General features: G+C 32.8%; 1 protein-coding gene across 1 annotated transcript in view; it reads right to left on the reverse strand.

Moving 5' to 3' along the window:
* Positions 1 to 754: 754 nt before the first annotated feature.
* LOC139885764 (probable serine/threonine-protein kinase PBL28) overlaps positions 755 to 24,269 on the reverse strand; it is a 74,702-nt gene continuing 51,187 nt past the window's right edge. Inside the window, exon 3 of the transcript XR_011772078.1 lies at positions 755 to 819. The gene's annotated coding sequence lies outside the window, so the exon portion shown is untranslated. The remainder of the gene's footprint in view (positions 820 to 24,269) is intronic.

The following is a 24,269-nucleotide window of genomic DNA, read 5'->3' on the forward strand; positions in this document are numbered from 1 at the left end:
AAGAATAACATACTCCGTAATATTAAAGATAATAAAGGAAATGACATGCATACCCATTTCAAGTTGGAGTACGGAATCCTACGTGCCAATATCTCCAACACAGTGCAACCAAGGCTCCATACATCAGCTGCAAGTACATAACCCTTTGTTCTTCTATTAACAACCTGATGACGCAGGATGTGGATTGTTAACTCGAAACACCTTAAAGTGAATGATACATAACTTGTAGATTTGATAATGTGGGATGTTTATCTTGAAATCATATAACCCACCTTAACTTCTGACCAAGAGTAGATGCATTCAACAAAAAAAAAATGAAGTACGAGAATAGAAGTGACCTCTGGTGCCATCCAGTATGGACTCCCTACGCAAGAGTTAATGTCATTCAATGTGGTTTCCTATCAGTATAAAAAGTGTATATGTATAAATATAATCAAATTGCAAAAAGAAACTAACACTCATAAGTCATAACCCATAAAAGCTTGTGTTTAATTACTTACCTTTGCTAATCCAAAATCTGAAAGCTTCACATACATAGCCCCTTGCATCAACCAATATATTAGCACATCTAATATCCCTATAAAATCTTTTCAGATTTGAAAATGGTTGAATAAATATACATGCATAGCTTCAATATAGCACAAAAATGGAAGAAATTTACCTATGTACGACCTTTCGTACATGCAGGTAATTCAAACTTCTCAAAATCTGTCTGGTGTATTCCGAGACTTGGGAATCTTGCAAGTCATGCTTTCGGTAAAGCTTCTCCAGAGAACCTTTAGAAACAAGCTCAAGAAAAATATACAGTTTGCCATCATCCTGAAACAGTATTTCAAATCAATATGTGTAGGATTAATGTGCAAGGTACAACATATAACTATATGGCCAACTTCATTTGAGCCTTCGGGGTCACACACATATACACCGAGACGTCAAATAAAATATATATGTGATGTATATATATTACTCAAGTAACAAAATAGTAAATCGAAATTAATTCATTTACTATTCATATGAGTAAATGAAACGAAATTAATTAATTTACTATTCTCATGAAAGCGACATGATAGAAAGGATTTTCACTTTACTTATAATATACTCCGTCGACAGCAAGCGTCGATTTATTGGCGACTTGACTGACTCTTAGAGCCTAAATTAAATTTCAGGCAGGATTTAAATCCCATGTAAATTTGATTTTACCATTTTCATGGCGTTTCAATTTTATTTTATTTTTTAAAAATCTTTTTCCTACTTATTGGCCGGAGGTCCACTCGGAAGCAATCTCTCCATCCGTCGAATACAGAGAGGGATGACTTTCTCTACTTTTGAGAGTGTTTTCACTCTGGGTGGAGAAATGACTTGTCTTTATTCTAGGATAGAGGAAGGATTGTCTACATCTCACCTTCCCCATACACCACTTATGTGGTATTGGGTGTGCTGTTGTTGTTGTTATTGTTATAATATACTTCGTATCTTGTTTTGAACAAAAAGTAAATCTCATTTGATTGTTACGTTTAACTAATATGGAAATTTGATTTCAAAAGGTATGATTTAAATAATCTTGGTGGCCAACAAAAAATATATAGTTGGTGGATGATGACTCATGTATTTGTTTAAATAATCGAATAAATGTGACTCATGAGGTGGTTTGGTTTTTCCTCCCTATTATATATATAGATGTTCTTTTAAGGCTTGAACGGAAGTAAGTAAAAATATAAAGAGAATAAGTCCCAAAAACCTTTGTGATATTTTTGTTAGAAGACAATCATCATTAGTCTTCTTTTACTCTTTTCAAAAGCATCATTTATACGGAGTATTATTAATCTTATTAATATAACTTGATTATATTGATAAGTTACTTGGGTTTGGACTAGCAACCATTGACGGTTGTTTGAAGTGTAGTGTGGACTATCCAAAGAGACGGTCATACTTTGATCGTAAGTTTCTCTCCGTCTCATCAATTTCTCCAAGAAAGGTATATCGTTAACTCCTCTTTTGTTTTTATATTCATAACAATTATTATGGTGTAATTGAATCATTGGGAAAGATTAATCGTGTGCATGTTTCATTAAGTAAGTGAATATTTAATCTTGTAAAATTTTGTTCATAAAATAATAAAAGATTATTATTTTAACTATCCGCTGCGTTAATCTGACTAAAAGTACACACGATTTTCCAACAGTGGTATCAGAGCCGCTTTTACACCGTTTTAATTGTCGTGTGACTATTCTTTAGATTTAGCTTTGTGGTGTATTGGTGAAAGTCGAAACCTTTTTGGTTTTTAAAGTCAACGCGGTTGATTTAGACTTAACCTCATGACGTACAAATATGATTGAAAGAATATCACTATTTTAAATTATAGATTTAATTGTTATGGCTTGAATATTTATTATAATTGTTGATTGTTGTATTCCATGGTTATACACATGCATTGTAACCATAGACAAGCCATATATAGATTTTAAAAATGTAGTTATTAAAATTGTGATTGCATACATAGCCCATAATGCCCCGACCTATGTATGATTGTTGTGATTATTGATTATGACAATATTATGTTGATTATTTGATTTATTAGAAAGGCCATTTTGAAGCCAAAGTTGTATTATATTTATTTTTCATTTTCATAGTATTGTATTTATGTTTATTCTAAATTGTAAAAGTATTAGATTAGTTGTATTTTTCAATTTTAAATAAATATAATAAGATGAAGATTAAAGATAAAGATGCAATGTGGAGTTTGACTTAGAAGATGGCGAACAGGTCAATTTGACAACGATGGCGTTTGTCAAGTTTTCACTTGATTCTTGAATTAAGTGGGAGCTACGATATTACCCTTAGTTTGACCTCTTGATCTCATGTCGGCTCATGAGATCAAGCATATGATTTTTGGGCTAGGCTATATGTGTGTGATGCATGGTTGTGTTTTATTTTTGTATTTATATATAATTGTTGATTATAATATATGCTAAATGTTTTTGAAAGGAAACATTAAATAAAACCGGTAACGAGTTTCAAATATTAAAATTGTTGATTTTAAAAACGTTAAACTCTAACGAGTTTAAAGTTAAATAATTTTGAGACTTAAATTACATATGTTTTTTTTATGGAAACATTAAATAAAACTCTAAACGAGTTTCAAAGATTAAAATTGATGATTTTAAAATAAACTCTAACGAGTTTAATGTTAAATGATTTTGAAAGTCAAATAACATATATGGACGACATTTTTTAAAACAGTTTTAAAATGATACACGTTTGTGTATTTGTTATTTTTATATCCTATAAATTAAATAACAAATTAGATCACAAATATAATCGACATATACAATTGGTTAAAATGTTTTTTAACTAATAGTGTAGCGAATCTTGTGTGCATGCATTATTCGTTGACACAAAATTTTTACAAAATACCCGTCAAATTTAAGTCATGTCATCCAATGAGCTTGCAAACACTCCTCGTTATTTTTGTGATCTAGTGAGACTAGGCTGAATTATAGCCACGAGGTGGATTTTTTGATCTAGTGAGACTAGCGTGAATTTTCACTGTGTCCAAATTGGACGAATTAATCGTATTCACGGTGAGACCTGAGTTCGAGGCAATGATGGGACAAACATGCCATTAGATAATAGTGGTTTGTTGGACTACATATATCTCTAGGTCCTATAAAGATCTAAGAGTTGTACTTGTAATGTAATTGGTACCCGCTACCTACCAATAGACTCCATAACTGCTAGCTGATCAACAGATGTGGCTATGGAACCTCTATGTAGATCTTAGACTTTCGTAAATTAATTGTTTTTAAAAAAAATATTATAAAAACTTGGATAGTTAATTTATTAAAGCTCAATATCGAAAATACTAAATTGAATCTTATATCTGTTGTAGATATCAAATAATCAAAACGTAAACCAAAACATACTTCCTTCTTTGTTGGAGAAGGATAAACTCAATGTTCAAACTTCCTAGACTTGCACTGCAACATGAGAATTGTTCTCAAGCATAATTGGAAGTTGAATAAAGTTTAGAACCCATATCTTTTCTTCATGTTGTGGCAGTTGCTGCTGCTCAGCAAAATGATTATCGAATGTTGTTCGATGATCAGGAAGAAATAGGATTGAAGGGTGAAAAAGAATAAGCTGAATACTTTGTGGAAGGAAAATGACAAATCATTTGCTAGGAAAAATATTCCACCTTCCAAGAAGGAAAGCCCAACAAAAGACGCCGAATGTTTCCATTGTGGAAAGGTTGGCAATTAGAGAAGAAAGTTGTCCTATCTTCCAATCTGAGCTGAGAAAAGGCAACGCTGGTGAGACTAGCAAATCAGGTATATTCCATATATAGTTATATACTTCTTCTAGTGATTCCTAGATCTTTGTTTACTGGTTGTGGCCTTCACACCTGTAACAATATGAAGGGAATGAGAAGAAGTAATAGACTGAAGAAAGACACACTGAATTTGCAAGCAGGCAAGGGGGATCAAGCTTTTGTTAAAGCTATTGGTACCTCTGAACTTACTTCTCTAAGTGGTCTTATTGTTTTGTTGGAACAATAGCATTATGCTCTCAATAATGCGAGGGACATAGTTTAAAAGATGTTAGTATTGAACTTGCATTTACACACTTAGGTATTTCAGTTTCTAATGATAATATATTTATCTTAATACCTATTCAAGTGATGGTATTTTTGAAATTAATATGCATAGTGTAATTTCAAATAAGAATTCTGTGTATACCTACATCGCCAAAGTCTTCAAGCAAGAATTGAATAAGACATATCTATGACATTGTCATATTGGTCATATAAACAAACAATGCATTTCAAAACTCCAATCTGATGGACTTTTGGAATCAATTGACTCTTAGTCATTTGATGTATGCGAGTCATGTTTATGTGAAAAGATGACAAATGCTTCTTTCTCCGATTTAGGTAAAAGAGCTAAAGATATTTTAGGACTAATACATACTGTTGTATGTAGCCCTTTAAGAACAATGTATAGATTTAGTTAATTTTACTTCATTACATTTACTGATGAGTACAGTAGCTATGATTATGTTCACTTGCTGAAACATAAACATAAAGCTATTTTAACATTCAAAAGTATTCCAAAATGAAGTAGATAATCAGCTTGGAAAGACCATTAAAGCACTTCGCTCCGATGGAGTAAGTAAGTTTATGAATCAAGAGTTTTTTTTGGACCACCTAAAGAATTGTGGGATTGTCTCATAGTTCACTCTACCTTACACACCACAACACGATGGTGTGTATGAGTAAGAGGAATCGAACTTTACTTGATATAGTTTGATTTATGATGAGTCTGATTTCTCTACTACCGTCTTTTAGGGATATGCATGAGAGTCTACTGCAGTCATACTCAATATGATTCCAACTATGAAGGTAGAAAAGACACCATATGAGTTATGGCATAGGAAGAATCCCAAGTTGTCTTATCTGAAAGTCTGGGGTTGTAAAGCGTACGTGAAGCATGACACTTCAAACAAATTAGAACCCAGAACTATCTAATGTTACTTTGTACGATACATAAAGGAAACAATGGGTTACTACTTTTACTACCAAGCTGAAGACAACGTGTTTTCTGCTCGGTCTGCTGAATTTCTGGAAAGAGATCTTCTCTTACAAGAAGTCAGTGGGAGTAAAGTAGATCTTGAAGAAATTCAAGTACTTTAAAGTAATATACCTTCAGTAAGCACTAGAAATCCACATGTTGAAACTGAGTGCACTGTTGGTGAGCCAGAACGTGTTACACCTGCACTTTATAGATCTAGTAGAACTCATCGGCTTATGAGGTTTAATTATCTGATTAATTCAGATAAACCTCAACTAAGGGATTATGTGTAGTGACCCGAACTTTTCCATGTTTTTATATATTAAATGAAATTGATATTTACATGATTAAATGTTTCCAACATGTTAAGCAATCAAACTTGTTAAGACTTGATTAATTGAAATAGGTTTCATATAGACAATTGACCACCCAAGTTGACCGGCGATTCACGAACGTTAAAACTTGTAAAAACTATATGATGACATATATATGGATATATATATATATAGTTAACATGATATTATGATAAGTAAACATATCATTAAGTATATTAACAATGAACTACATATGTAAAAACAAGACTACTAACTTAATGATTTTGAAACGAGACATATATGTAACGATTATCGTTGTAACGACATTTAATGTATATATATCATATTAAGATATATTAATACATCATGATATCATGATAATGTAATAATTTAACATCTCATTTGATTTAATAAACAATGGGTTAACAACATTTAACAAGATCGTTAACCTAAAGGTTTCAAAACAACACTTACATGTAACGACTAACGATGACTTAACGACTCAGTTAAAATGTATATACATGTAGTGTTTTAATATGTATTCATACACTTTTGAAAGACTTCAAGACACTTATCAAAATACTTCTACTTAACAAAAATGCTTACAATTACATCCTCGTTCAGTTTCATCAACAATTCTACTCGTATGCACCCGTATTCGTACTCGTACAATACACAGCTTTTAGATGTATGTACTATTGGTATATACACTCAAATGATCAGCTCTTAGCAGCCAATGTGAGTCACCTAACACATGTGGGAACCATCATTTGGCAACTAGCATGAAATATCTCATAAAATTACAAAAATATGAGTAATCATTCATGACTTATTTACATGTAAACAAAATTACACATCCTTTATATCTAATCCATATACCAACGACCAAAAACACCTACAAACACTTTCATTCTTCAATTTTCTTCATCTAATTAATTTCTCTCAAGTTCTATCTTCAAGTTCTAAGTGTTCTTCATAAATTCTACAAGTTCTAGTTTCATAAAATCAAGAATACTTCCAAGTTTGCTAGCTTACTTCCAATCTTGTAGAGTGATCATCCAACCTCAAGAAATCTTTATTATTTACAGTAAGATATCTTTCTAATACAAGGTAATACTCATATTCAAACTTTGATTCAATTTCTATAACTATAACAATCTTATTTCGAGTGGAAATCTTACTTGAACTTGTTTTCGTGTCATGATTCTGCTTCAAGAACTTTCAAGCCATCCAAGAATCCTTTGAAGCTAGATCCATTTTTCTCATTTCCAGTAGCTTTATCCAGAAAACTTAAGGTAGTAATGATGCTCATAACATCATTCGATTCATACATATAAAGCTATCTTATTCGAAGGTTTAAACTTGTAATCACTAGAACATAGTTTAGTTAATTCTAAACTTGTTAGCAAATAAAAGTTAATCCTTCTAACTTTAATTTTAAAATCAACTAAACACATGTTCTATATCTATATGATATGCTAACTTAATGATTTAAAACCTGGAAACACGAAGAACAATGTAAAACCGGACATACGCCGTCGTAGTAACACCGCGGGCTGTTTTGGGTTAGTTAATTAAAAACTATGATAAACTTTGATTTAAAAGTTTTTCTTCTGAGAAAATGATTTTTCTTATGAACATGAAACTATATCCAAAAATCATGGTTAAACTCAAAGTGTAAGTATGTTTTCTAAAATGGTCATCTAGACGTCGTTCTTTCGACTGAAATGACTACCTTTAAAAAATGACTTGTAACTTATATTTCTGACTATAAACCTATACTTTTTCTGTTTAGATTCATAAAATAGAGTTCAATATGATACCATAGCAATTTTATTCACTCAAAACGGATTTAAAATGAAGAAGTTATGGGTAAAACAAGATTGGATAATTTTTCTTGTTGTAGCAACGTGAAAATTGGTAACAAATCTATATTAATCATATCCTAGCTAACTTATATTGTATTATACATGTATTCTAATATATTATGTAATCTTGGGATACCATAGACATGTATGCAAATGTTTTGACATATCATATCGACCCATGTGTATATATTATTTGGAACAACCATAGACACTCTATATGCAGTAATGTGGGAGTTAGCTATACAAAGTTGAGGTTGATTCCAAAAATATATATACTTTGAGTTGTGATCTAGCCTGAGACGTGTATACACTGGGTCGTGGATTGATTCAAGATAATATATATCAATTTTTTTCTGTACATCTAACGTTGGACAACTAGTTGTAGGTTACTAACGAGGACAGCTGACTTAATAAACTTAAAACATCAAAATGTATTAAAAGTGTTGTAAATATATTTTGAATATACTTTTATATATATGTGCATATTTTTTATAGGTTCGTGAATCGACCAGTGGCCAAGTCTTACTTCCCGACGAAGTAAAAATCTGTGAAAGTGAGTTATAGTCCCACTTTTAAAATCTAATATTTTTGGGATGAGAATACATGCAGGTTTTATAAATGATTTACAAAATAGACACAAGTACGTGAAACTACATTCTATGGTTGAATTATCGAAATCGAATATGCCCCTTTTTATTAAGTCTGGTAATCTAAGAATTAGGGAACAGACGCCCTAATTGACGCGAATCCTAAAGATAGGTCTATTGGGCCTAACAAACCCCATCCAAAGTACCGGATGCTTCAGTACTTCGAAATTTATATCATATCCGAAGGGCGTCCCGGAATGATGGGGATATTCTTATATATGCATCTTGTTAATGTCGGTTACCAGGTGTTCACCATATGAATGATTTTTATCTCTATGTATGGGATGTATATTGAAATATGAAATCTTGTGGTCTATTATTACGATTTGATATATATAGGTTAAACCTATAACTCACCAACATTTTTGTTGACATTTAAAGCATGTTTATTCTCAGGTGAATACTAAGAGCTTCCGCTGTTGCATACTAAAATAAGGACAAGATTTGAAGTCCATGTTTGTATGATATTATGTAAAAACTGCATTCAAGAAACATATGTCGATGTAATATATTTCTATTGTAAACCATTATGTAATGGTCGTGTGTAAACAGTATATTTTAGATTATCATTATTTTGATAATCTACGTAATGCTTTTAAAACCTTTATTGATAAAATAAAGGTTATGGTTGTTTTAAAAATGAATGCAGTCTTTGAAAAACGTCTCATATAGAGGTCAAAACCTCGTAACGAAATCAATTAATATGGAACGTTTATAATCAATATGAACGGGACATTTCAGTTGGTATCCGAGCGTTGGTCTTAGAGAACCAGAAAATTTGCATTAGTGTGTCTTATCGAGTTTGTTAGGATGCATTAGTGAGTCTGGACTTCGACCGTGTTTTCTTTAAAAATGATTGCTTAACATTTTTGTTGGAAACTATATATTTTTAACATGTGAATATTATGTGATATATTAATCTCTTAACGTGTTTGATATTATGTGATAGATGTCTACCTCTAGAACAAGTCCCATTGACTCACCTAATAATAATGAAGAGTCAAATGTAAATTGGAATGATTCGTGGACTGATTCACAAGTTCCCGAAGAAGAACCGGAAGAAGAGTCGGAACCGAAAGAAAAATCGGAACCGGAAGAAGAATCAGAACCGGAAGAAGAAATAGAACCAGTGGGGGAAATAATAAAACGGTTAAGTAGAAGAAAATCCTCAACCAACCGACCAAAGTTAATTATGGTCAATGGTGTTTCCGCCAAGGAAGCAAAGTATTGGGAGGATTACCAATTCTCCGATGAATCAGATCCCTACAAGGATTCCGATGATGTTATAGAAATTACCCCAACACAATTTAATAAGGCAAAAGAGAACAATAAGGGAAAGGGCATAAAAATAGAGAAATTTGATTCCAAACCCGATGAACTTTATATGTATCGTCAACACCCGTATTTCTTAAGTTGTGACAATAACCCGGGAACCTCTAAACCACCAGGTTTTTCTAAACCAATGTGGAAAACGACGGCTCGTATTAGGGGAACATCATATATCCCTAGAAACTTGGCAAAATGAACCAAAACCAAAGAAGAAGAAACGAGCGAGTCGGAATAAGATAGTTGTATTCGTGTGGTGTAATATATGTAATATAGTGTGCTTATACTTTATGATATATGTAGAAATTGCTTGTATTAATAAGTATTTTTTTTATGAATCTAACTCTTGTCTATTTTACAGTATAAAAACACAAAATGGATAGACAACCCAATATTTTAAGAGACCTAACCGGAGACATGATTGATGAAATCTTGTCTAGAGTCAGTCAAAATTCCTCAGCACAACTATTTAAGGCGAGATCAGTTTGTAAGACATTCGAAGAACGTTCCAAGAATGCCTTGATGTATAAAAGGCTTTCGTTCGAAAGATGGGGGATATCACATTGGGAAATCCATAAGTTACGATGTGTTTACTTTGACGCATATATTGCGGGGAACCCAAATGCTATTACGCAACGGGTTAAGAAATTATTTTGACTCAATATATCCGAATATAGGACTTCGTGATTTAGAAAAAGCGGCTAACATGCAACATAAAGAAGCATGTTATGCTTACGGGTTAGTAATGTTCGCTTCTCACCAAAGTGAGAACAAGAACATCGGGCTACAACTATTAAACAAAACGTTTCCACAAGTGACGGAGTCGGTAATTGGGGTAAGAAATGAGGTTTTTAGGTTATTACGAGACTGTTAGTCATTACGTAACCTTCATCCTTTTGACGACGTTACAACACATTGTCTTACTATCGGTCACAACGGTTATGTTCCACAAAACCAAGGATGGGAAGTGGTATTAGTAAAACCAGAATGCATGACTTGTTTCTGGACGTATGAATTACGTGTCTTTATTACCTTTGCTGAACACCTTATTTATTAACTAGAATTATCTTCGCAACTACTTTGTATCAAAGTTTTATGTGCTATATTTCATGCTATATGTAAAAAAAAAGCGGTATTTTAAGTTTACAAGTTATTGTATAAAGGTTTGAATATGATATATTTTTTTTTTTTTGTGATTAGTTTTTCATATAGAATTGTAGTAGTTGAAATGGTATGTTAGCTACTAAGTATGAACTTAACGGGTAGGTACTACCTGAATTAAAGAGTATAAAACGCTAATATGAAGAAAGAGCTTTTATAAATAAGTTCATATTACGCTACGAAATACTATTGACTACTCTTGATATTCTATATGATTAACTCGTTTCATTTGACTATTTTGAAGGAAATGGCACCGACTACTTGACACACCTTGAATATGAGCGAAGAGGAATTTCGTGCGTTTCTTGCTTCAAACATAGCCGCAGTACAGGCTGCGCTACATACCAACAATAACTCCGAATCTAGCAATGCAGCTAACGGCGCAAGAAATCGTGTAGGATGCACCTACAAAGAATTCACTGCCTGCAAACCTTTGGAATTTGATGGAACCGAAGGACCGATCGGATTGAAACGGTGGATCGAGAAGGTCGAATCGGTGTTTGCCATAAGTAAGTGTACTGAAGAGGACAAAGTGAAGTACGCTACGTATACCTTCACAGGTACTGCGTAAACATGGTGGAATACCTATCTAGAGCAAGTGGGACAAGATGATGCTTACGCACTACCGTGGTCAGCATTCAAGCACTTGATGAACGAGAAGTACCGTCCCAGAACCGAGGTCAATAAGCTCAAGACAGAACTTAGAGGGTTACGAACCCAAGGATTTGATATTACCATGTACGAAAGACGATTCACAGAATTGTGCCTATTGTGTCCGAGAGCGTTCGAAGATGAGGAAGAGAAGATCGAGGCGTTTATGAAAGGATTACCGGAAAGAATCCAAGAAGATATAAGTTCACACGAGCCCGCCTCCATACAACAGGCATGTAGAATGGCTCACAAACTAGTTAACCAGATTGAGGAAAGAATTAAAGAACAGGCGGCTGAAGAGGCCAATGTGAAGCAAGTCAAAAGAAAGTGGGAGGAAAACGGTGATAAGAATCACCAATACAACAACAATAGCAATTACAACAATAATCGCAACAACTATCCCAACAATCGCAACATCAATCGCAACTACAACAAACGGCCCAACAACAACAACAACTACAACAATCATCCCAACAACAATAACAACCGCAACAACAACAACAATCTGAAGCAGCTATGCCAAAGGTGTGAAAAGTATCACTCGGGGTTCTGCACCAAATTTTGCAACAAGTGTAAAAGAAATGGTCATAGCGTGGCGAAGTGTGAGGTCTACGGACCAGGGGTTAACAGAACGAAAGGAACAAATGGTTTCGGAACGAGTAATGGCAGAGCAAGTAGTGTCGGAGCAAGTTATGCCAATGTAGTTTGTTATAAATGTGGAAAACCGGGCCACATTATTGGAAATTGCCCGAACCAGGAGAACACGAATGGATAAGGCCGTGGAAGAGTTTTAAATATTAATGCGGCAGAGGCACAGGAAGACCCGGAGCTTGTTACGGGTACGTTTCTTATTGATAATAAATCTGCTTACGTTTTATTTGATTCGGGTGCGGATAGAAGCTATATGAGTAGAGATTTTTGTGCTAAATTAAGTTGTCCATTGACGCCGTTGGATAGCAAATTTTTACTCGAATTAGCAAACGGTAAATTAATTTCAGCAGATTATATATGCTGGAATCGAGAAATTAAACTGGGTAGCGAAATATTTAAGATTGATTTGATACCAGTAGATTTAGGGAGTTTTGATGTAATAGTTGGCATGGACTGGCTGAAGAAGGTGAAAGCAGAGATCGTATGTTATAAAAATGCAATTCGCATTGTACGAGAAGAAGGAGAACCTTTAATGGTGTACGGAGAAAAGGGCAACACGAAGCTACATCTTATTAGTAATTTGAAGGCACAAAAACTAATAAGAAAAGGTTGCTATGCTGTTCTAGCACACGTCGAGAAAGTACAAACTATATATATATATATATATATATATATATATATATATATATATATATATATATATATATATATATATATATATATATATATATATATATATATATATATATAAAGAAAAGAGCATCAATGATGTTCCCGTCGCAAAAGAATTTTCCGATGTATTTCCGAAAGAATTATCGGGACTACCGCCACATCGATCTGTTGAATTTCAAATAGATCTTGTACCAGGAGCTGCACCAATAGCTCGTGCTCCTTATCACTCGCACCCAGCGAGATGAAAGAACTGCAAAGCCAACTGCAAGAACTATTAGAACGTGGTTTCATTCGACCAAGCACATCACCATGGGGAGCTCCTGTTTTGTTTGTCAAGAAGAAGGATGGTACATTTAGGTTGTGTATTGACTACAGAGAGTTGAACAAACTTACCATCAAAAACCATTATCCACTGCTGAGAATTGACGACTTATTTGATCAACTACAAGGCTCGTCAGTTTATTCGAAGATCGATTTACGTTCTGGATATCATCAAATGCGAGTAAAGGAGGATGATATTCCAAAAACTGCTTTTAGGACTCGTTATGGTCATTACGAGTTTATGGTTATGCCGTTTGGATTGACTAACACACCAGCTGTGTTCATGGACCTTATGAACCGAGTGTGTGGGCCATATCTTGACAAGTTTGTCATTGTTTTCATCGATGACATACTTATTTACTCAAAGAATGATCAAGAGCACGAAGAACATTTGAGAAAAGTGCTAGAAGTATTGAGGAAAGAAAAACTGTTCGTTAAGTTTTCAAAGTGTGCATTTTGGTTGGAAGAAGTTCAATTCCTCGGTCACATAGTGAACAAAGAAGGTATCCAGGAGGACCCGGCAAAGATCAAAACCGTTGAAAAGTGGGAAACCCCAAAAACTCCTAAGCATATACGTCAATTTTTAGGATTGGCTGGTTACTACAGATGATTCATCCAAGATTTCTCCAAAATAGCAAAACCCTTGACTGCATTAACGCATAAAGGGAAGAAATTTGAATGGAAGGATGAACAAGAGAAGGCGTTTCAATTATTGAAGAAAAAGCTAACTACGGCACCTATATTGTCATTGCCTGAAGGGAATGATGATTTTGTGATTTATTGTGACGCATCAAAGCAAGGTCTCGGTTGTGTATTAATGCAACGGACGAAGGTGATTGCTTATGCGTCTAGACAATTGAAGATTCACGAGCAAAATTATACGACGCATGATTTAGAATTAGGCGCGGTTGTTTTTGCATTAAAGACTTGGAGGCACTACTTATATGGGGTCAAAAGTATTATATATACCGACCACAAAAGTCTTCAACACATATTTAATCAGAAACAACTGAATATGAGGCAGCGTAGGTGGATTGAATTGTTGAATGATTACGACTTTGAGATTTGTTACCACCCGGGGAAGGCAAATGTGGTAGCGGACGCCTTGAGCAGAAAGGACAGAGAACCCATTCGAGTAAAATCTATGAATATAATGATTCACACTAACCTTACTACTCAAATAAAGGAGGCACAACAAGGAGTTTTAAAAGAGGGAAATTTAAAGGATGAAATACCCAAAGGATCAGAGAAGCATCTTAATATTCGGGAAGACGGAACCCGGTATAGGGCTGAAAGAATTTGGGTACCAAAATTTGGAGATATGAGAGAAATGGTACTTAGAGAAGCTCATAAAACCAGATACTCAATACATCCTGGAACGGGGAAGATGTACAAGGATCTTAAGAAACATTTTTGGTGGCCAGGTATGAAAGCCGATATTGCTAAATATGTAGGAGAATGTTTGATGTGTTCTAAGGTCAAAGCTGAACATCAGAAACCATCAGGTCTACTACAACAACCTGAAATCTCGAAATGGAAATGGGAAAACATTACCATGGATTTCATTACTAAATTGCCAAGGACTGCAAGTGGTTATGATACTATTTGGGTAATAGTTGATCGTCTCACCAAGTCAGCACACTTCCTGCCAATAAGAGAAGATGACAAGATGGAGAAGTTAGCACGACTGTATTTGAAGGAAGTCGTCTCCAGACATGGAATACCAATCTCTATTATCTCTGATAGGGATGGCAGATTTATTTCAAGATTCTGGCAGACATTACAGCAAGCATTAGGAACTCGTCTAGACATGAGTACTGCCTGTCATCCACAAACTGATGGGCAGAGCGAAAGGACGATACAAATGCTTGAAGACATGCTACGAGCATGTGTTATTGATTTCGGAAACAGTTGGGATCGACATCTACCGTTAGCAGAATTTTCCTACAACAACAGCTATCATTCAAGCATTGAGATGGCGCCGTTTGAAGTACTTTATGGTAGAAAGTGCAGGTCTCCGATTTGTTGGAGTGAAGTGGGGGATAGACAGATTACGGGTCCGGAGATAATACAAGAAACTACCGAGAAGATCATCCAAATTCAACAACGGTTGAAAACCGCCCAAAGTCGACAAAAGAGCTACGCCGACATTAAAAGAAAAGACATAGAATTTGAAATTGGAGAGATGGTCATGCTTAAGGTTGCACCTTGGAAAGGTGTTGTTCGATTTGGTAAACGAGGGAAATTAAATCCAAGGTATATTGGACCATTCAAGATTATTGATCGTGTCGGACCAGTAGCTTACCGACTTGAGTTACCTCAATAACTTGCGAATGTACATAACACTTTCCACGTCTCGAATTTTAAGAAATATTTTGCTAAAGAAAATCTCACTATTCCGTTGGACGAAATCCAAATCAATGAAAAACTTCAATTCATTGAAGAACCCGTCGAAATAATGGATCGTGAGGTTAAGAGACTTAAACAAAACAAGATACCGATTGTTAAGCTTCGATGGAATGCTCGTAGAGGACCCGAATTCACCTGGGAGCGTGAAGATCAGATGAAGAAGAAATACCCACATCTATTTCCAGAAGATTCGTCAACACTTTCAACAGCTTAAAATTTCGGGACGAAATTTATTTAACGGGTAGGTACTGTAGTGACCCGAACTTTTCCATGTTTTTATATATTAAATGAAATTGATATTTACATGATTAAATGTTTCCAACATGTTAAGCAATCAAACTTGTTAAGACTTGATTAATTGAAATAGGTTTCATATAGACAATTGACCACCCAAGTTGACCGGCGATTCACGAACGTTAAAACTTGTAAAAAACTATATGATGACATATATATGGATATATATATAGTTAACATGATATTATGATAAGTAAACATATCATTAAATATATTAACAATGAACTACATATGTAAAAACAAGACTACTAACTTAATGATTTTGAAACGAGACATATATGTAACGATTATCGTTGTAACGACATTTAATGTATATATATCATATTAAGATATATTAATACATCATGATATTATGATAATGTAATAATTTAACATCTCATTTGATTTAATAAACAATGGGTTAACAACATTTAACAAGATCGTTAACCTAAAGGTTTCAAAACAACACTTACATGTAACGACTAACGATGACTTAACGACTCAGTTAAAATGTATATACATGTAGTGTTTTAATATGTATTCATACACTTTTGAAAGACTTCAATACACTTATCAAAATACTTCTACTTAACAAAAATGCTTACAATTACATCCTCGTTCAGTTTCATCAACAATTCTACTCGTATGCACCCGTATTCGTACTCGTACAATACACAGCTTTTAGATGTATGTACTATTGAGATATACACTCCAATGATCAGCTCTTAGCAGCCCATGTGAGTCACCTAACACATGTGGGAACCATCATTTGGCAACTAGCATGAAATATCTCATAAAATTACAAAAATATGAGTAATCATTCATGACTTATTTACATGTAAACAAAATTACACATCATTTATATCTAATCCATATATCAACGAGCAAAAACACCTACAAACACTTTCATTCGTCAATTTTCTTCATCTAATTAATCTTTCTCAAGTTCTATCTTCAAGTTCTAAGTGTTCTTCATAAATTCTACAAGTTCTAGTTTCATAAAATCAAGAATACTTCCAAGTTTGCTAGCTTACTTCCAATCTTGTAGAGTGATCATCCAACCTCAAGAAATCTTTATTATTTACAGTAAGATATCTTTCTAATACAAGGTAATACTCATATTCAAACTTTGATTCAATTTCTATAACTATAACAATCTTATTTCGAGTGGAAATCTTACTTGAACTTGTTTTCGTGTCATGATTCTGCTTCAAGAACTTTCAAGTCATCCAAGGATCCTTTGAAGCTAGATCCATTTTTCTCATTTCCAGTAGCTTTATCCAGAAAACTTGAGGTAGTAATAATGTTCATAATATCATTCGATTCATACATATAAAGCTATCTTATTCGAATGTTTAAACTTGTAATCACTAGAACATAGTTTAGTTAATTCTAAACTTGTTCGCAAATAAAAGTTAATCCTTCTAACTTAAATTTTAAAATAAACTAAACACATGTTCTATATCTATATGATATGCTAACTTAATGATTTAAAACCTGGAAACACGAAGAACACTGTAAAACCGGACATACGCCGTCGTAGTAACACCGCGGGCTGTTTTTGGTTAGTTAATTAAAAACTATGATAAACTTTGATTTAAAAGTTGTTCTTCTGGGAAAATGATTTTTCTTATGAACATGAAACTATATCCAAAAATCATGGTTAAACTCAAAGTGGAAGTATGTTTTCTAAAATGGTCATCTAGACGTCGTTCTTTCGACTGAAATGACTACCTTTACAAAAACGACTTGTAAGTTATATTTCTGACAATAAACATATACTTTTTCTGTTTATATTCATAAAATAAAGTTCAATATGAAACCATAGCAATTTGATTCACTCAAAACGGATTTAAAATGAAGAAGTTATGGGTAAAACAAGATTGGATAATTTTTCTTGTTGTAGCAACGTGAAAATTGGTAACAAATCTATATTAATCATATCCTAGCTAACTTATATTGTATTATACATGTATTCTAATATATTATGTAATCTTGGGATACCATAGACACGTATGCAAATGTTTTGACATATCATATCGACCCATGTGTATATATTATTTGGAACAACCATAGACACTCTATATGCAGTAATGTGGGAGTTAGCTATACAGGGTTGAGGTTGATTCCAAAAATATATATACTTTGAGTTGTGATCTAGCCTGAGACGTGTATACACTGGGTCATGGATTGATTCAAGATAATATATATCAATTTTTTTCTGTACATCTAACGTTGGACAACTAGTTGTAGGTTACTAACGAGGACAGCTGACTTAATAAACTTAAAACATCAAAATGTATTAAAAGTGTTGTAAATATATTTTGAATATACTTTGATATGTATGTGCATATTTGTTATAGGTTCGTGAATCGACCAGTGGCCAAGTCTTACTTCCCGACGAAGTAAAAATCTGTGAAAGTGAATTATAGTCCCACTTTTAAAATCTAATATTTTTGGGATGAGAATACATGCAGGTTTTATAAATGATTTACAAAATAGACACAAGTACGTGAAACTACATTCTATGGTTGAATTATTGAAATCGAATATGCCCCTTTTTATTAAGTCTGGTAATCTAAGAATTAGGGAACAGACACCTTAATTGACGCGAATCCTAAAGATAGATCTATTGGGCCTAACAAACCCCATCCAAAGTACCGGATGCTTTAGTACTTCGAAATTTATATCATATCCGAAGGGTGTCCCGGAATGATGGGGATATTCTTATATATACATCTTGTTAATGTCGGTTACCAGGTGTTCACCATATGAATGATTTTTATCTCTATGTATGGGATGTATATTGAAATATGAAATCTTGTGGTCTATTGTTACGATTTGATATATATAGGTTAAACCTATAACTCAGCAACATTTTTGTTGACGTTTAAAGCATGTTTATTCTCAGGTGAATACTAAGAGCTTCCGCTGTTGCATACTAAAATAAGGACAAGATTTGGAGTCCATGTTTGTATGATATTATGTAAAAACTGCATTCAAGAAACATATGTCGATGTAATATATTTCTATTGTAAACCATTATGTAATGGTCGTGTGTAAACAGTATATTTTAGATTATCATTATTTGATAATCTACGTAATGCTTTTAAAACCTTTATTGATAAAATAAAGGTTATGGTTGTTTTAAAAATGAATGCAGTCTTTGAAAAACGTCTCATATAGAGGTCAAAACCTCGCAACGAAATCAATTAAAATGGAACGTTTATAATCAATATGAATGGGACATTTCATTATGATGAACCCTGAAATGTCCCGTTCATATTGATTATAAACGTTCCATATTAATTGATTTCGTTGCGAGGTTTTGACCTCTATATGAGACGTTTTTCAAAGACTGCATTCGTTTTTAAAACAAACCATAACCTTTATTTTATCGACAAGGTTAACAAGACACCACTTAGATTATCCATAAATGATATTCTAACAAATATCACACTTACACACTACCAATACATATTGGTTTACAAATATTAATATGTTACAACAAAATAAATCTCGAATCCGGTTTTACGGTGTTTTTCGTGTTTCCAGGTTTTAAATCATTAAGTTAGCATATCATATAGATATAGAACATGTGTTTAGTTGATTTTAAAAGTCAAGTTAGAAGGATTAACTTTTATTTGTGAACAAGTTTAGAATTAACTAAACTATGTTCTAGTGATTACAAGTTTAAACCTTCGAATAAGATAGCTTTATATGTATGAATCGAATGATGTTATGAACATCATTACTACCTCAAGTTTTCTGGATAAAGCTACTGGAAATGAGAAAAATGGATCTAGCTTCAAAGGATCCTTGGATGGCTTGAAAGTTCTTGAAGCAGAATCATGACACGAAAACAAGTTCAAGTAAGATTTTCACTCGAAATAAGATTGTTATAGTTATAGAAATTGAATCAAAGTTTGAATATAAGTATTACCTTGTATTATAAAGATATCTTACTGTAAATAATAAAGATTTCTTGAGGTTGGATGATCACTCTACAAGATTGGAAGTATGCTAGCAAACTTGGAAGTATTCTTGATTTTATGAAACTAGAACTTGTAGAATTTATGAAGAACACTTAGAACTTGAAGATAGAACTTGAGAGAGATTAATTAGATGAAGAAAATTGAAGAATGAAAGTGTTTGTAGGTGTTTTTGGTCGTTGGTATATGGATTAGATATAAAGGATATGTAATTTTGTTTTCATGTAAATAAGTCATGAATGATTACTCATATTTTTGTAATTTTATGAGATATTTCATGCTAGTTGCCAAATGATGGTTCCCACATGTGTTAGGTGACTCACATGGGCTGCTAAGAGCTGATCATTAGAGTGTATATACCAATAGTACATACATCTAAAAGCTGTATATTGTACGAGTACGAATACGGGTGCATACGAGTAGAATTGTTGATGAAACTGAACGAGGATGTAATTGTAAGCATTTTTGTTAAGTAGAAGTATTTTGATAAGTGTCTTGAAGTCTTTAAAAAGTGTATGAATACATATTAAAACACTACATGTATATACATTTTAACTGAGTCGTTAAGTCATCGTTAGTCGTTACATGTAAATGTTGTTTTGAAACCTTTAGGTTAACGATCTTGTTGAATGTTGTTAACCCATTGTTTATTATAACAAATGAGATGTTAAATTGTTATATTATCATGATATTATGATATATAATATATCTTAGTATGATATATATACAGTTAAATGTCGTTACAACGATAATCGTTACATATATGTCTCGTTTCGAAATCATTAAGTTCGTAGTCTTATTTTTACATATGTATTTCATTGTTAATACACTTAATAATATATTTAATTATCATTTAACATAATTAACCAAGTGTATCAATATCTTAATATGATTCGTATGTACCTAGTAAGACGTTGTTATTACGATAATCGTTATATATATCGTTTTCGAGTTTCTTAAATTAATAGTCTCATTTTTATGTATATAACTCATTGTTAAAATACCTAATGAGATACATACTTATAATAAAATCATGTTAACTATATATATAACCATATATATGTCATCGTATAGTTTTTACAAGTTTTAACGTTCGTGAATCACCGGTCAACTTGGGTGGTCAATTGTCTATATCAAACCTATTTCAATTAATCAAGTCTTAACAAGTTTGATTGCTTAACATGTTGGAAACATTTAATTTTGTAAATATCAATTTCATTTAATATATAAAAACATGAAAAAGTTCGGGTCACTACAACTTTCACAGATTTTTACTTCGTCGGAAAGTAAGACTTGGCCACTGGTCGATTCACGAACCTATAACAAATATGTACATATATATCAAAGTATGTTCAAAATATATTTACAACATTTTTAATACGTTTTGCTGTTTTAAGTTTATTAAGTCAGCTGTCCTCGTTAGTAACCTACAACTAGTTGTCCACAGTTAGATGTACAGAAAATAAAGCAATATATATTATCTTGAATCAATCCACGACCTCGTGTATACAAGCCTCAGGCTAGATCACAACTCAAAGTATATATAATATTTTGGAATCAACCTCAACCCTGTATAGCTAACTCCAACATTACTGCATATAGAGTGTCTATGGTTGTTCCGAAATATATATATAGATGGGTCGATATGATATGTCAAAACATTGTATTCGTGTCTATGGTATCCCAAGATTACATAATATATTAGAATACATGTATAATACAATATGAGTTAGCTAGGATATGATTAATATAGATTTGTTACCAATTTTCACGTAGCTACAACAAGAAAAATTATCCAATCTTGTTTTACCCATAACTTCTTCGTTTTAAATCCGTTTTGAGTGTTTCAAGTTGCTATGGTTTCATATTGAACTCTATTTTATGAATCTAAACAGAAAAAGTATAGGTTTATAGTAGAAAAAATAAGTTACGAGTCATTTTTGTAAAGGTAGTCATTTCAGTCGAAAGAACGACGTCTAGATGACCATTTTGGAAAACATACTTTCACTTTGAGTTTAACCATGATTTTTGGATATAGTTTCATGTTCATAAGAAAAATCATTTTCCCAGAAGAAAAACTTTTAAATCAAAGTTTATCATAGTTTTTAATTAACTAACCCAAAACAGCCCGCGGTGTTACTACGACGGCGTATATCCGGTTTTACGGTGTTTTTCGTGTTTCCAGGTTTTAAATCATCAAGTTAGCATATCATATAGATATAGAACATGTGTTTAGTTGATTTTAAAAGTCAAGTTAGAAGGATTAACTTTATTTGCGAACAAGTTTAGAATTAACTAAACTATGTTCTAGTCAAGGTTGGAGAATTCGGATCTCGGGGAGATCTCGTTTGGACCTTTTTAGGGATATCTCGGCATCTCGGAATAATCTTGGGGAGATCTCGGACGTTGACTTACGTAGACTTTATAGTTTTTCTAATAAAAATATACATATAAACATAAATATATGTATATTTACATACGTTTTTATTAGATTTTACAAAAATATCCGAGAAATGAGCGAGAAAATCTTAAAAATTACGAATATTACAAGAAAATCTTACAAATTAGCAAGAAAGTCCGAGAAATCGTGGCTTTGACTAAGTTTGACCCCGATGACTGAGAAATCTCGGGAGATGAACATCTCGTCTCGGTTGCCTTCTAAAAATGAGATCCCGGGGGAGATCTCGGGGAGATCTCAGGAGATTTACAACACTGGTTCTAGTGATTACAAGTTTAAATCTTCGAATAAGATAGTTTTATATGTATGAATCGAATGATGTTATAAACATCATTACTACCTTAATTTTAGTAGGTAAACCTACTGGAAATGAGAAAAATAGATCTAGCTTCAAAGTATCCTTTGATGGCTTGAAAGTTCTTGAAGCAGAATCATGACACGAAAACAAGTTCAAGTAAGATTTTCACTCGAAATAAGATTGTTATAGTTATAGAAATTGAATCAAAGTTTGAATATGAGTATTACCTTGTATTAGAAAGATATCTTACTGTAAATAAGAAAGATTTCTTGAGGTTGGATGATCACTTTACAAGATTGGAAGTAAGCTAGCAAACTTGGAAGTATTCTTGATTTTATGAAACTAGAACTTATAGAATTTATGAAGAACACTTAGAACTTGAAGATAGAACTTGAGAGAGATCAATTAGATGAATAAAATTGAAGAATGAAAGTGTTTGTAGGTGTTTTTGGTTGTTAGTATATGGATTAGATATAAAGGATGTGTAATTTTGTTTACTTGTAAATAAGTCATGAATGATTACTAATATTTTTGTAATTTTATGAGATATTTCATGCTAGTTGCCAAATGATGGTTCTCACATGTGTTAGGTGACTCACAAGGGCTGCTAAGAGCTGATCATTGGAGTGTATATACCAATAGTAAATACATTTAGAAGCTGGGTATTGTACGAGTACGAATACGAGTGCATACGAGTAGAATTGTTGATGAAAATGAATGATGATGTAATTGTAAGCATTTTTGTTAAGTAGAAGTACTTTGATAAGTGTATTGAAGTCTTTCAAAAGTGTATGAATACATATTAACACACTACATGTATATACATTTTAACTGAGTCGTTAAGTTATCGTTAGTCGTTACATGTAAGTGTTGTTTTGAAACCTTTAGGTTAACGATCTTGTTAAATGTTGTTAACCCATTGTTTATTATATCTAAAGAGATGTTAAATTATTACATTATCATGATATTATGATGTATTAATATATCTTAATATGATATATATATATACAATTAAATGTCGTTACAACGATAATCGTTACATATATGCCTCGTTTCGAAATCCTTAAGTTAGTAGTCTTGTTTTTACATATGTAGTTCATTGTTAATATACTTAATGATATGTTTACTTATCATAATACCATGTTAACTATATATATATCCATATATATGACATCATATAGTTTTTACAAGTTTTAACGTTCGTGAATCACCGGTCAACTTGGGTGGTCAATTGTCTATATGAAACCTATTTCAGTTAATCAAGTCTTAACAAGTTTGATTGCTTAACATGTTGGAAACACTTAATCATGTAAATAAAAATTTCGTTTAATATACATAAACATGGAAAAGTTCGGGTCACTACAGTACCTACCCGTTAAATAAATTTCGTCCCGAAATTTTAAGCAGTTGGAGGTGTTGACGTATCTTCTGGAAATAAGTGCTGGTATTTCTTCTTCATCTGATCTTCTCGTTCCCAGGTGAACTCGTGTCCTCTACGAGCATTCCATCGAACCTTAACAATTGGTATCTTGTTTTGCTTAAGTCTTTTCACCTCACGGTCCATTATTTCGACGGGTTCTTCGATGAATTGAAGTTTTTCGTTGATTTGGATTTCGTCTAACGGAATAGTGAGATCTTCTTTAGCAAAACATTTCTTCAAA

Source organism: Rutidosis leptorrhynchoides, chromosome 1, assembly GCF_046630445.1.
Source record: "Rutidosis leptorrhynchoides isolate AG116_Rl617_1_P2 chromosome 1, CSIRO_AGI_Rlap_v1, whole genome shotgun sequence".
Classification (NCBI taxonomy): Eukaryota; Viridiplantae; Streptophyta; class Magnoliopsida; order Asterales; family Asteraceae; genus Rutidosis; species Rutidosis leptorrhynchoides.